The 12726-nt window shown below is 37.5% G+C and overlaps 2 long non-coding RNA genes across 2 annotated transcripts in view; one reads left to right on the top strand and one right to left on the bottom strand.

Moving 5' to 3' along the window:
- The window catches only part of LOC144231041 (uncharacterized), a 58710-nt gene extending 46959 nt beyond the window's left edge, over window positions 1-11751 (bottom strand). Inside the window, exon 1 of the long non-coding RNA XR_013334964.1 lies at window positions 11619-11751. This is a non-coding gene — a long non-coding RNA (uncharacterized LOC144231041). The remainder of the gene's footprint in view (window positions 1-11618) is intronic.
- LOC144231043 (uncharacterized) overlaps window positions 1-12726 on the top strand; it is a 256246-nt gene that overhangs the window by 106545 nt on the left and 136975 nt on the right. The window contains exon 2 of the long non-coding RNA XR_013334966.1: window positions 3587-3690. This is a non-coding gene — a long non-coding RNA (uncharacterized LOC144231043). The remainder of the gene's footprint in view (window positions 1-3586; window positions 3691-12726) is intronic.

The raw sequence follows: 12726 nt of genomic DNA on the forward strand, positions 1-12726 counted from the left end.
AAACCACGTAGGAAACAATATAAGATCTTGAAAATTATGCATACATTCCATATGATCCAGCAATTCCATTGCTAGCCATTTACTATGACAAATTCTGTGTCTATATAGTAGGAATCCTGAGTAAGGAGCTCATATCACCCTTACAGATTTTGTATCTGCACTTTCCTGAATTTGTAAAAGGCCTTGGATATCCAAAAAAAATGGATATTATTAAAGATAACTAGAATTAAATGTACTAGTAAAAAACATAGTGCTAAATGAAAAAAAAATCAATTTGTCAAAATGTATATTTAGTATTGAACTATTAATGTAGATTTTAAAACATCATAGGTACACCTGGGTGGCTCATTCGGTTAACTGTCCACTTTAGGCTCAGTTCATGATCTCTCAGTCCTTATGTTCGAGACCCTATCGGGGCTCTGTGCTGAGAGCTCAGAGTCTAGAACCTGCTTCAACTTCTGTCTCCCTTTCTCTCTCCCCCCTTCTCAAAAATAAATAAAACATTAAAATATTTTTTTAAAAAACTACTCAAAGTGTAAGGATCAGTGTCTATTTGTGAACTGTTTATTATGGTCTGTTATGAGAAAGTGGGAATGTGTTTAGAAACTTTATAGAAATATGGTAGTGCCATGATATCTCAGTATGGAATCAGTGGATTTGTTTCAATAAACAATGAGGTATAGACCAGTATAGGTGTGGCTGAATTCACTAGTGAGTTGAATGTATTTGTATGTATCAAACAAATAAAATACATGATACATGGTCTGCAGCTAATTGTGAAAACACAAAATAAAAAACCAAAACACCTGGCCCTTCACTGCATATAGACCAAGAAACATGGCTCCAGACAATAATTCATATAATTAAAGCTTACGTAAATATATGAGAAGTATGAACATTGATTGGAAAAATACAAACTGAATTCATGGCAGCAATTGTGGGTATGTATGCAATGGGTAGAAGAAAGGGATTAGGGATTGGGAATGAGTGAGGTTTTGTGTCTATCTAGCATGCTTTAATCTATTTATTTGAAAGAAGATAAGGCAAGTGTGACAAGCGGTTATTAATTCTGAGTGTAGGCGATAGGGGTTTTTTATGTTGTTATTTATACTTTTATGCATTTTTCTTAAAATAAAACCTAATAAAAAAAGAAAAGAATTCTTCCAAATTAGAACAGGAAGTCAGTTGGCTCCAAGAAGAATGTCTTCAACAAGAGGACTGGAATGGATCCTAGCAACAGAAAAATCAACTAAAAAGCTGGAAGGCATTAGTGACATGGTGAAATAGCATCTGCTTCTTATCTTACAAAAGGGAAAAATAGTCAGTTACTTACATGGGGTGGGAGATGATGCTCCAGGAAAACACATGGTTCAGAATTAAATAAAATGGTGATATGATTTTAAATATCTAGTGCAACGTAAGGAAAGAGTGCTGGTTTTATCAGTAAGTTAGGAACATTTATACATGGGACAAAGATTGTGATGTTTCACACAATGACAAGAAAAAGTTGTCCCAGCATATCTCTGGGTTCTGTAGTTATATATTTACATAGTCATGACAAGGAAATACCACTTACTGGTTTTTAATGTTTAGAGTCACCTATAAAACAAATACAGAAGATTTAAATATGACAAAATAGAATGTGAATATTATTAGCCCGGCAATATCAGAGTAGGGATATAACTTATCCTTTGTATAATTTGGTGTTACAAATGGATAATCTGATAATCTCATGAAAGATTTGGAGAATTAAATTGGATGCTATTTGAATATCTATAAAAGTTGTGGTCCTACCAAATAGAAGTACTTTGAAAATAATTCAGTGTAAAATCAGGTAGATTAATTAAACCCACTGAGTGATAAAGCAACCTGATAGGAGAATTAAAGACTAAAATAAGGCCGGAATTAAGTAAGTTACAAATTGAATCTATAGTAAATAGTCTCTAAGGCCACCCCAACTAGAGGCTGTAGTCTGAGAATTCCCATTTTCACAAGGACTATATAGTTAGGCTTGGTTGTTCATGATCGTGAGAAAAATCAACCTGTGTGTCTGAATTCTGTATCTAATGTCCTGTTAAAAATCTCTTTCTAATGATCAACTTGCAGCCAGTTTAGATCATTTTTCTACATTTATGCAGGAAGGCAAAGTAAGCCAAATTGTTTAAGATCATGTTTTTGGTTTTGTTTTTGTTTTAAGTAGCTAGTAAATTTAACCCTGGAAAGATTTAACATTAAGGATGGGGATAATAAACCATTTTACTATTTTTGTGCAAATTTGAAAATATTCTATTGACTAGTTATTTCAATCTCTGTTTATGTTCTAAGAGAATTAAGAATTTGGTAAAGTGTTTGATGATTCCTCATTGATAGTCCTTAAAAAATAAAATTGGGTATTTTAAATTGATTTAAAATTGTTTTGGGGGGAATATTGTTAACTGAATGGCAATAACCTTCTTAAAAATTGTTAAAATTGCTAGATTTTTGATTTTTTATTTTATTTTTGAGAGACAGGGAGAGAAAGAGAGAGTGAGTGCAGGGGAGGAGCAGAGAGAGAGGAAGAGAATCCAAAGCAGGTTTTACGTCTAGCACAGAGCCCTACATAGGGCTTGATCTCAGGACAGTGAGATTATGACCTGAGTGGAAATCAAGAGTTGGATGCTTAACCAGCTGAGTCACTTAAATTGCTAGATTTATAAATGTGATAATGTAACCTTTATATAGGGTTTTAAAAAATCCATTAAGAAAAGGGAGTCTTAATTTTTATATTTGAGAAATCAAATATCATTTATTTTAAAACTATAGTAGTTTTGTACAATAGCAATCATCAGATATATAAAATAATGCCTTTTATCAAAGCTGATGTTGGATGGGAGGCAGAAAGAAAGTGGGAGATGTGGAAAGAAAAAAGCATTAATTGTCATATAATATACTGAAGCATTAAAAATATTGTGTAAAAAGTTTGGGGACAAATACTTATGGGATTTTGGAAAGATGAGGGTTCGGAGCTGATGGCCGAGAAAGAATTCTTGAGATGTCTTTGGTGCAAAAGAGGTGATTTTATTAAAGCACGGGGGCAGGACCTGTGGACAGGAAGAGAGGCACTGGGGTTGTGAAGAGTGACTGGTTATATACTACAGGGTTGGGTGGGGATAAAGTCATGTGGAAGATTCCAAAGCGATTTTCATATGCTAAAGAAGACCCACTGGCTACTGGAAGCCTAGCTATTGTCAAGCTAAGGTTGTTTTCCCTCTAGTAAGGCATTAACATGAGGACAGTAGGGGGGTTCCTGGAGAAATGTTCTACTCTGTATTTGCTTCACGTATTTGTTAATGGGCTACAGGTTATAAGGATATTTAACTTTACTTGCCATTTCCTTCTTGCCGTTGTTCCCCATATTGCTATGGAGGGGAGGGTAATGTTGGCACTGGAGGAAATGGAGTTTATAGGTTTCTAGAGATTAGGCTATTGATAAGATTGCCCTTTTTTCTTATAATATACTAAGATAATTGTAACCTGATTGAGACTCCTGTACTGCATGACTGTGATCTCTATCAGTTAACCATTTCTTTTTCTCTTTCCTTTGCAGCCAGGAGTGCCTGAGGAATATCACACATATCCCACCTTGAGTTGGGGGTGGGTATTTTGAGGCGTTGTGCTCCCTTGTGCTCCCTTATCAGATACTACATAAAGGTAAGAGAATTAGAAATAAACATTTAAGTATATTATATAAGGCAAAAAGATACAAATATGTCTGATTCTGGTAATGGCAGACTAGGTAATTTTGAACAACCATCTCACTGAAGATAATGGGAAAATTTGGTCAAAACACATAATTTGTAAGTCTACTGGAAATAACTGAAATGCTAACAAGATAAGAGAATTACCAGTCCAGTGTTTGGGGGAGTTTAGATGCCATGAATGTGGGGATATTTTTTTCCTAGGGATGGTTGCTGATTTTGTGGTGGGCAAACATGAAACTCAACAGCACTTTTGACATTGAGGTTAATAAGGACACTTGGGGTTCAGATTGGCCAAAGTGGAGTGACCCTAATGGGTTCACTTACACTGGGTTGAGATCCCAGATATTGATGCATCAAAGGAGAAAGGAAGACCAAGAGAGTCTTGCAAAGTTAGATAAATAGACCACTGGAATAGAATAGAGGGCTCAGACGCAGACCACTGTACAAAAGGACACTTGATTTATGGCAACAGCACAAAGGATCTTAAGTGTTACTTGGGAAAATTGTGTATTCATATAGAAAAAAAACTTCAGATCAATCTGATCCTTACCTCACACCAAAAATAAATTCCAGATGGATTTTAAATCTAAAGTTTATTTATTTATTTTGAGAGAGTGAGTGAGGTAGAGAGAGAGTAAGACAGGGGCAGAGAGAGGAGAGAGAGACTCCCAAGCAGGCTCTACACTGTCAGCGCAGAGCCCAATGCAGGGCTTAAACATACTGTGAAATCATGACCTGAGCCCAAATCAGGAGTCCAATGCTAAACTGACTGAGCCACCCAGATGCCCTGGATTTTAAATCTAAACATGAAAAATACAACAATAAATTTTAGAATATAAGACATTATTTTCATGAATTTGCAGTAGGAAAATATCTAAGTAAAATATAAAGTACTATCCTTCATGGATAAGATTGATAAATTTGTCCACATTAAAAATCAGAACTTCAATCAAGTAAAATAAGTGAAAAAATTTAAAAAAAGAATTGGGGATAATATTTGTAACACATAGACAAAGCATCATAACTTATATATATATACATATATACACTATATATATATACATATATATATACACACATAGACAACATCATAANATTTTGTTTGTTTGGGTTACTCTGAAGTAGACCCCGAGAAAAGGATTTAAGCATAGTTTATTTGTATCCTAAGAAGCACTTTTAAGGGTCTGAGGAAATGAGACAGAGAAGAAAAGAAAGGTAATTTAGGGCACACTGATAAGTGGATTACTGTAGTTTTGCTCCATTACCATCACCATCCTTGCATGTGAGTCCTTAAAGCTTACAAAGTAAGAAGACTGAGTGTGGTTACAGGGTCAGCAACTCTTTTTTGTTTTATTTTATTTATTTTATTTTATTTTATTTTATTATTTTTTTAATGTTTATTCATTTTTGAGAGAGAGAGACACACAGAGTGTGAGCGGGAAGAGGGTCAGAGAGATAGGGAGACACAGATTCCAAAGTAGGCTCCAGGCTCCGAGCTCTCAGCACAGAGCCCTATGCGGAACTCGAACTCAAAAACAGCGAGATCAGACACAAGCCGAAGCCAGACACTTAACCAACTGAGCCACCCAGGTGCCTCACAACTCTTATATTCTAGAATTTTGCCAATCCATCTACATATAAAGTGTTAACAAATAAAATAGAAGAGATAAAGATCAGGAAGGAAGAAAGGGGAAAAGAGGGAAGCAAATATTTTAGTTTTGAAAATCAGTGGGTGAAATACCTTTCAATTACTAGGAATAACATTACTCCTGGGCATTGAACAATTTTAATGTCTGTCCCCAGACTTAGTGAAAAAAAAATTCTCCTAAAAATACCATTATCATGAAATATTTTGTTGTGAATGTTACAGCTCATTACAGCATCGAATAGACGTACGCACAAATCCAAGAGCTTCAGTCGATAACATGTTTATTGCCGCCCCAGATTCACATTTTCTGTCACCTCAGAATTTCTTAACAAGGGTTTTCATTACAAGAAGTCAAATATCATGAAAAATAGTAGGTATTAAATATTAGGTAGTTAAAATGCGATACGTTGGAGAGTCATAAACCAGCAGGTCAGAACAAACATAGTAGACATAAATAGGGAGATTTTCTTTCCAATGTACTATTATAAACATGCAGTCAAATCGCATGGGAGGCTACTGAGTCTATTCATTACTCTTTGTAGCAGTGACAGTCTTTCATCCTTGTGTGAAGGCACAGGGACACAGGGCTGATGCAGAGAATAGTGATGTGGGTGTCTCTTGCTCTGCCCTATGACTCAAGCCCAGAGTTTCATGTAAATTTAGCTACCAGGCACAACCTGACTCCCATTAACATTTGCAAAAGGGATTGTCTCCTGAATTATGCAGTGATTGCCAACCTGTTGAAAGAACTTTGTAAAAGAAATTCTTAGGAAAGTATTATTTTGATCTGCCATTGTTTAAATGCCCTTAAGGAACTAAATGCTCTGCAGACATCAATGCTGTAAGAAAGTGTTGTGAATGACTTTTAAGTGAGTCATATGTGTGTATCATTAGTCAATTAGCAGAAACTACTTCTTATGTGCCTGGGCACAGTGAATTTTAGTTAAAGGACAATGAGTCTACTGCAAAGATTAGCTGTTCCAAAATAAATTTCCCAAGGGGCCTGTGAGCCCCAGCTGGAGCAGCATTACAATCTCACTTTATTGTGAAATAATACCCTATTAATTAAGAACTGAAGCAGAAATCAGTGTACTATCATCCAACCATCTCCAAACTAAACATGTTGAATAAATCAGTAGCCTGGCTTGTCCAAAATGCAATACTTGTTTTTAAAATATTTTACTTTTAAAATGTTGTCAGGAAGTTCAGGCACGATTTGTGAGCAAATGCAGTGGGACAAACGTCAGAAGGTCTGATTCTCAGAGTTAAGTCAGGCCCCAAGCTGAGAGGGTGGCTGGCAAGCTGTTTATCCTGGAGAAGCTTTAGCTTCCAGCAGTTTGGTTGTACCATGTAATTTTTTCCCTAATATTATGTTTTTCAACTGCAAATTGTAGCAAGATGTGATCAACTTTATAATGCAGACAGGTATCCCTTTACATGTTTTAGGAATTTAGGTATGTATAAATAGAAGACCTCTTTAGAAAGGAAATGTTCAAGAATGAATAAAACCTCAGGTGCCTGGTTGGCTCAGTGGGTTACATGTTCAGTTAAGCGGGCTCAGGTCATGATCTCATGCTTTGTGGGATCAGCCCTTTATCAGAGCAGAGTCCCTGGCATAGCCTGTTTGGAATTCTCTCCCTGCCCCTACCCCCTCTCTCTCTTAAAAATAAACTTTAAAAAAAGGAATAAATAAAACCTTCCAATTTTGACTTTGTAACTTTCCAGTAGCAAAGGTTAAAATGATTTTAGGTTAGGGGCACCTGGGTGGCTCAGTAGGTTAAGCATCTGACTTCGGCTCACGGTGAGTTTGACCCCTGCAATGGGCTCTGTGCTGACAGCTCAGAGCAGGGGCGGGGGGCGGGGGGGCTGCTTCAGATTCTGTTTCCATCTCTTTCTGCCCCTCCCCTACTCGCGCTCTGTCTCTGTCTCTCTCAAAAATAATAAAACATTAAACAAAAAAAATTTTTAGGTCATTCATTCCAAGATAGATAATGGCGCCTTAAAAGTGGTCTATTTTCCCAGTAACGTTTCTCACATAATGATATGTTAAAGTTACAAATACTAATATGGACTAATAAGCTAATTTCTAAAAAAAAAAAAAAGTGAAGTACTGCAGCAAAACAGAAGGCTCCAATAACAATTTTTAGCCTGTGAATTGGCAGAAAAAGGTAGTGGTATCATGATGGCTAATATTGAGTTATTATTGAGTTATTGCACCATATAATTTTTTTTAAATTTTTTTTAATGTTTTATTTATTTCTAGGAGAGAGACAGAGAGAGAGAGAGCGCAAGCAGGGGAGGGTCAGAGAGAGAGGGAGTCACAGACTGAAACAGGCTCCAGGCTCTGAGCTGGCAGTCAGCACAGAGCCCGACGCGGGGCTCGAACCCACGAACCGCGAGATCATGACCTAAGCGAAAGTCGGACGCTTAACCGACTAAGCCACCCAGGCGCCCCACACCATATAATTTTTAAGATCTCACCCAACTCTCAAATTCTAGTAAAGTGCATGATATGAAATTACAATATTTGACTGATCTTGCCTTCCAAAATGGCTGTATGATATGGTTTGCCTACATTGTTCCAATCTTGAGAGGATTTATGAGTGTCTGTAAAAATGTTAGTGAAAACTTTTGACATGGAAGTTGAATATCCTAACTTATGACTACAAGTAACTTCAAAATATCTGACTAAGGGTTTGGTATATTTGCTCCATAAGGTTATTTTTAAGGGGGAGAAAAGCAATCAGTGATGAAACATATTTAGTTGCCTTCATTAAGCTATTGGATCAACAGCCATTCTGTACTCATAGACTATGCAGTATAAAATATCTGATCCATATTAGGTACTAAAAATAAATGTAGGCTAAGTCTCATATTAAACAGATTATTTATCAATTTATTACATTGCTTCAGAAGTTTTGTATCTTATTGTTATGCTTAAAAATGCAAAGAAATATTTTTAAGTGCATGTATTATTTTTTCTTATTGGACTAAAGATCAATATGTATTAATGGAATTCTTTTTACCAATTTATTGCAAGTGGCTATCAGGAGCAGCAGTGCCTCAGGAGCAGCAGTGATTTGAATGGAGTCCATATTTCCTATCCATTTAAAAGCATCCTACTTCAGATTAAATATTAAGCTACTTCCTATAAACTTGTTTTTAAAATGTATATTTTTGAGGGTTGAGGAAAGGTAATCCATTTAGTTCCTAAACCTTTGGTTTGGTTTAGTTGTAGAAAACTGGGATCTAGAGGGAATTACTGTGAACCAGATTTCACCCTGAGAATCAAAATCATTTATCCCCATGCTGCTTGAACAATGAGGACTGAAACTAACGGCCACCCCCAAAACCTCTTAGTTTCCACATTACTATTCTTTGAATCCCTTGTGTTAAAAGCCTCATCTTGTTATTTCCATCAGTCCAGAAAGGTTGTCCAATTCTTACCCAATCCTAATTAAGTTCTTTACCACTTCTCCACTGAAAGGCCCACCTTAGACAAAAGTTCCAATTCTTAATAAATTCCAGTCTTGTCTTATCCTCAAGCCACCACCAAAACTCTGGAGACTCCATTATGGCAATAAGCCACAAACTCAACTTTGTCTTATCAGTAGGTTGTATTGGTAGTCTTTGGAGAGCTGACATTTAAGAGCCTACTTGCCATATCTTTGCCTTAATTTGAAATGCCATGAAAATCAATCAGAAGTTGAAATCATTTATCTTTATTTCATGGGATAATTTTAAAAAATGAAGGTGATTCAACAAACAGGGAGTATCTAATTTGTAGGAAACACTTTTCCTGATTTGAAGCATTTAATAGTGAATGAAGAGATCGTAGAAGCATTCTTACACAGAGAAACTGGACACCAACGCTTTTCTGTCCAGGAAGCAACTTTGTCGTGCCAGATGGGCTCAGTGGGTTCATACCTGAAAAGCTGAGCACTGAGCGCAGTGGGGTGTAGCCTTTTGTACAATTTTTGCTCCTTTGCCTCCCACATATGGTAACATACAGTCTGAATGGGCGGTCTACCTTAGAGTTGTGAAGAATATTGGGCACGTGCACAAAGCCTGGTTGCCTTCCCTTGTCTTGAGACTTTCACCGCATTCCTTAGTTCCTTAGGACAGAGCTCTACCACAGCATTGGTCCTCATAGTGCTTACATGCCAGGGGATGGAGCTAGATGATTTATCATGTGAATATCTAAATAAGCAAGACCACTACAGCCTTTATAAGTAGGACAGAAATGAAAGGTGAGGACCTAGCAAAGTCCACTTAAGATCAGACAGATAAGACAAAAGAGCCTTCATTAAGGAGTAGACATTAAAGCTGGGTCCTGATAGAGAGTGATCAGTCATCTACTGAGTGGCTGAAAGGCCATCTTTTCAAGTAGAGAGAATTATGGGAAGGAGAGAGCGTGGATCATTCAAGAAATAAAAGAATTCAGCATAGCTGGAGTGCCAAGAGTAAGGAATAGAGAGAAATGTGCATTGGGTATGTTTTCGAGGCAAGACTGGTAGGGCTAGGTGAGAGTCACCCCTGATGGGACCTGCCTGTCACCAAGTAGAAGTATGGAGGGAATGGACAGTCATTAGTACCTGAATCCAGTACTTTGCCTCCAGATTCTCCTTCCACTCATCTCTTTCTGACCCTTATTTTCTAACCCTTATTTTCTCCATGTTGGCTGCAATATTTTCTTCCTTGGGTCAAGTAGAAATAAATGATTTTATTTTTCCTCTATGGACCTCCTCTGAGAAAAAGCTTAGCTTATAAAACTGGAGACGTAAGTGCCATTTAAAAACAAGTCTGTTTTTCTAAGATACTGCTGCAAAAATTCTTCTCTACCTTATCCTAGCGAAAAATCCAGGCTATCACAGCCAAGCAGGCACTTGGGTAACTTTATCCAAAGCTCATTCCTTTATGTTTACCCAATACTTAACTCTTCATTGCACTAAGGGCCTGGCTTTTTTGACTTGATACTAGTAAACAGTCAGATCATACAACTAGAATTCTCCAGTTCCGTTCTTACCAAGCCATCTTCAGAATATTATTTGGTCTCCCATTTAGAATAGGTTCTGGAAAAAGAATATATTTGCTAGAGGATTATAATGCCTTGTCCTCTGGGTAGTTTTGTATATACAGAAATATACTGGCTTTCTGAATTTAGTGGTCTGTCTTGGGCTGGTTAATGAGAGTCTATCCTTGAGAGATAGACCTGTTTCCTGTGTAGGTCCAAATTTTGCTGAATCTAGGAGGCTAACGGCAAAAATGACAATGTCCCAACACTAATGAGAATTTTTAGAAAACAACTCAATAACATCATCATTTACAATGTGTGGGTTTCCCTATTTAGTATTCTGTTAAGTTGCAAGGAGGGTATATGTGTACATATACATATACAAAGTTGACCTTCTTCACAGATTCTGTATTTGGAAATTTACCTACTCACTAAAATTTATTTGTAACCCAAAAGCAAATTTTGTGTCATTTTTGTAACCCTTCACCGAAGTGTGCAAAGTGGCAACAAACTTGAATTGTCTAATGCACAAATTGGCAGTTGAAGTTGAACAAGACAATGCTCCACCTTCTTGTTTCAGCTTATACTATAAACAATCCACGATCTATTTAGTGTCATGGTTCTGCAGTTGTATGCTTTTTGTTGGTGGCTGTGCTGTTTAAAATAGTCCCCAACTGAAGTATTAAAGTGCTGTTATGTGTCCTGGAACACAAGAAGGGTGTGATGTGTCTTAGGGAGAAAATATGTGTGTTGGATAAGCTTCATTCAGGCATGACTTATAATGCTGTTGGCCATGAGCTCAATGTTAATGAGTCAACAGCACATGTTTCAAGAGATGCCTTTAAATAGAAACATATAAGAACTAAGGTTATGCATTGATTGGCTGATGAAAATGTGATCAGAGGCTTGCTGGAACCTAACCCTGTATTTCTCTTAGGAGCAATGGTTCAGTATTTTCTAAGTCAGTGTTTGCAGCCACTTTATCATACAGTAAAACCTTAGTTTGTGAGCATAATTAATTCTGGAAACATGCTTGTAATACAAAGCACTTGTATATCAAAATGAATTTCCCCCTAAGAAATAATGGAAACTCAGATGATTTGTTCCACAACCCAAAAATATTCATATAAACATAATTACAACACTGTGATATGGTACAAAATAATAAAGAAAATACAAAAGACAAAGAAAAGTAAACAAATTAACATGCACTTACCTCTGAAAACCTTCATGACTGTTGTGAAGGCGATGAGAGAGGAGGGTGATTGTGTAGGACGTCTTTCACTATCACTAATGGAATCACTGCTATCTAGTGGGTCAACAGAATCTTTTTCTTTTTGTGCAACTTTAACAAGGAACCTATCCAACGACACTTGCTTTTGCCTCCTTTTGAGGATTTCGTAGAGATGTGATACTGCGTTGTGGTTAAACAGATTCATCACTCACAGTGCTACAGCCTTATTTGGGTGGTGCTTTTCTACAACATTTTGCACTGTTTCCCACATTCTACACACCTCCCTAATCTCATTTGAAGTGAGGGATTCCTCACCCTTTTCTCCTCCTCCTCTGCAGATGAGATCTCCTCCATAGCCTCTTGCTGTTGCTCACAACGCAGATCCCTCAGTTCATCGGTGGTCAGCTCCTCGCCGTGTTCCTCCACCAGCTCTTGAATGTCGTCCCATGGTTTGCCCCAAGAACACAATTTCTTTCTTTTTTTTTTTTTTTTAATATTTTTTATTTATTTCTAGGAGAGAGAGAGAGACAGCGTGAGCAGGGGAGGGTCAGAGAGAGAGGGAGATACAGACTCTGAAATTGGCTCCAGGCTCTGAGCTGGCAGTCAGCACAGAGCCCGACGCGGGGCTCGAACCCACGAACTGCGAGATCATGACCTAAGCGAAAGTCGGACGCTTAACCGACTAAGCCACCCAGGCGCCCCCCAAGGACACAATTTTCATCAATGACTGGCGGCTCCTGTTCATGAGCTAGCCTCTCCAAGTCATGTCCAAGAACACAGTCAGGCCACAGTTTCTCTAAGCAGATGAGGGTTCTCTTGGTGACCCTATCCCAGGTTTTATCAATGATATTGAGGCAGCTCATGATGTGGAAATGACTTTTCCAAAACACTCAGAGGGTAAGGATTGTTCTTTCGGTCACCTCAAAGCATCACTGAAATAGTGTTTTAGTGTAAAGCTTTTTAAAGTTCAAGATGACCTGCTGATCCATGGCCTGGAAGATTGGAGTGGCGTTGGGAGGAAGAAACTTGACCTTAATGAACTCTAATTCCTCCAGTAAGTCAGTCTCAAAGACTGGAGGGTGAGCAGGAG

Source organism: Crocuta crocuta, unplaced genomic scaffold (genome assembly GCF_008692635.1).
Source record: "Crocuta crocuta isolate KB4526 unplaced genomic scaffold, BGI_CrCroc_1.0 scaffold4, whole genome shotgun sequence".
In the NCBI taxonomy this organism is placed as follows: Eukaryota; Metazoa; Chordata; class Mammalia; order Carnivora; family Hyaenidae; genus Crocuta; species Crocuta crocuta.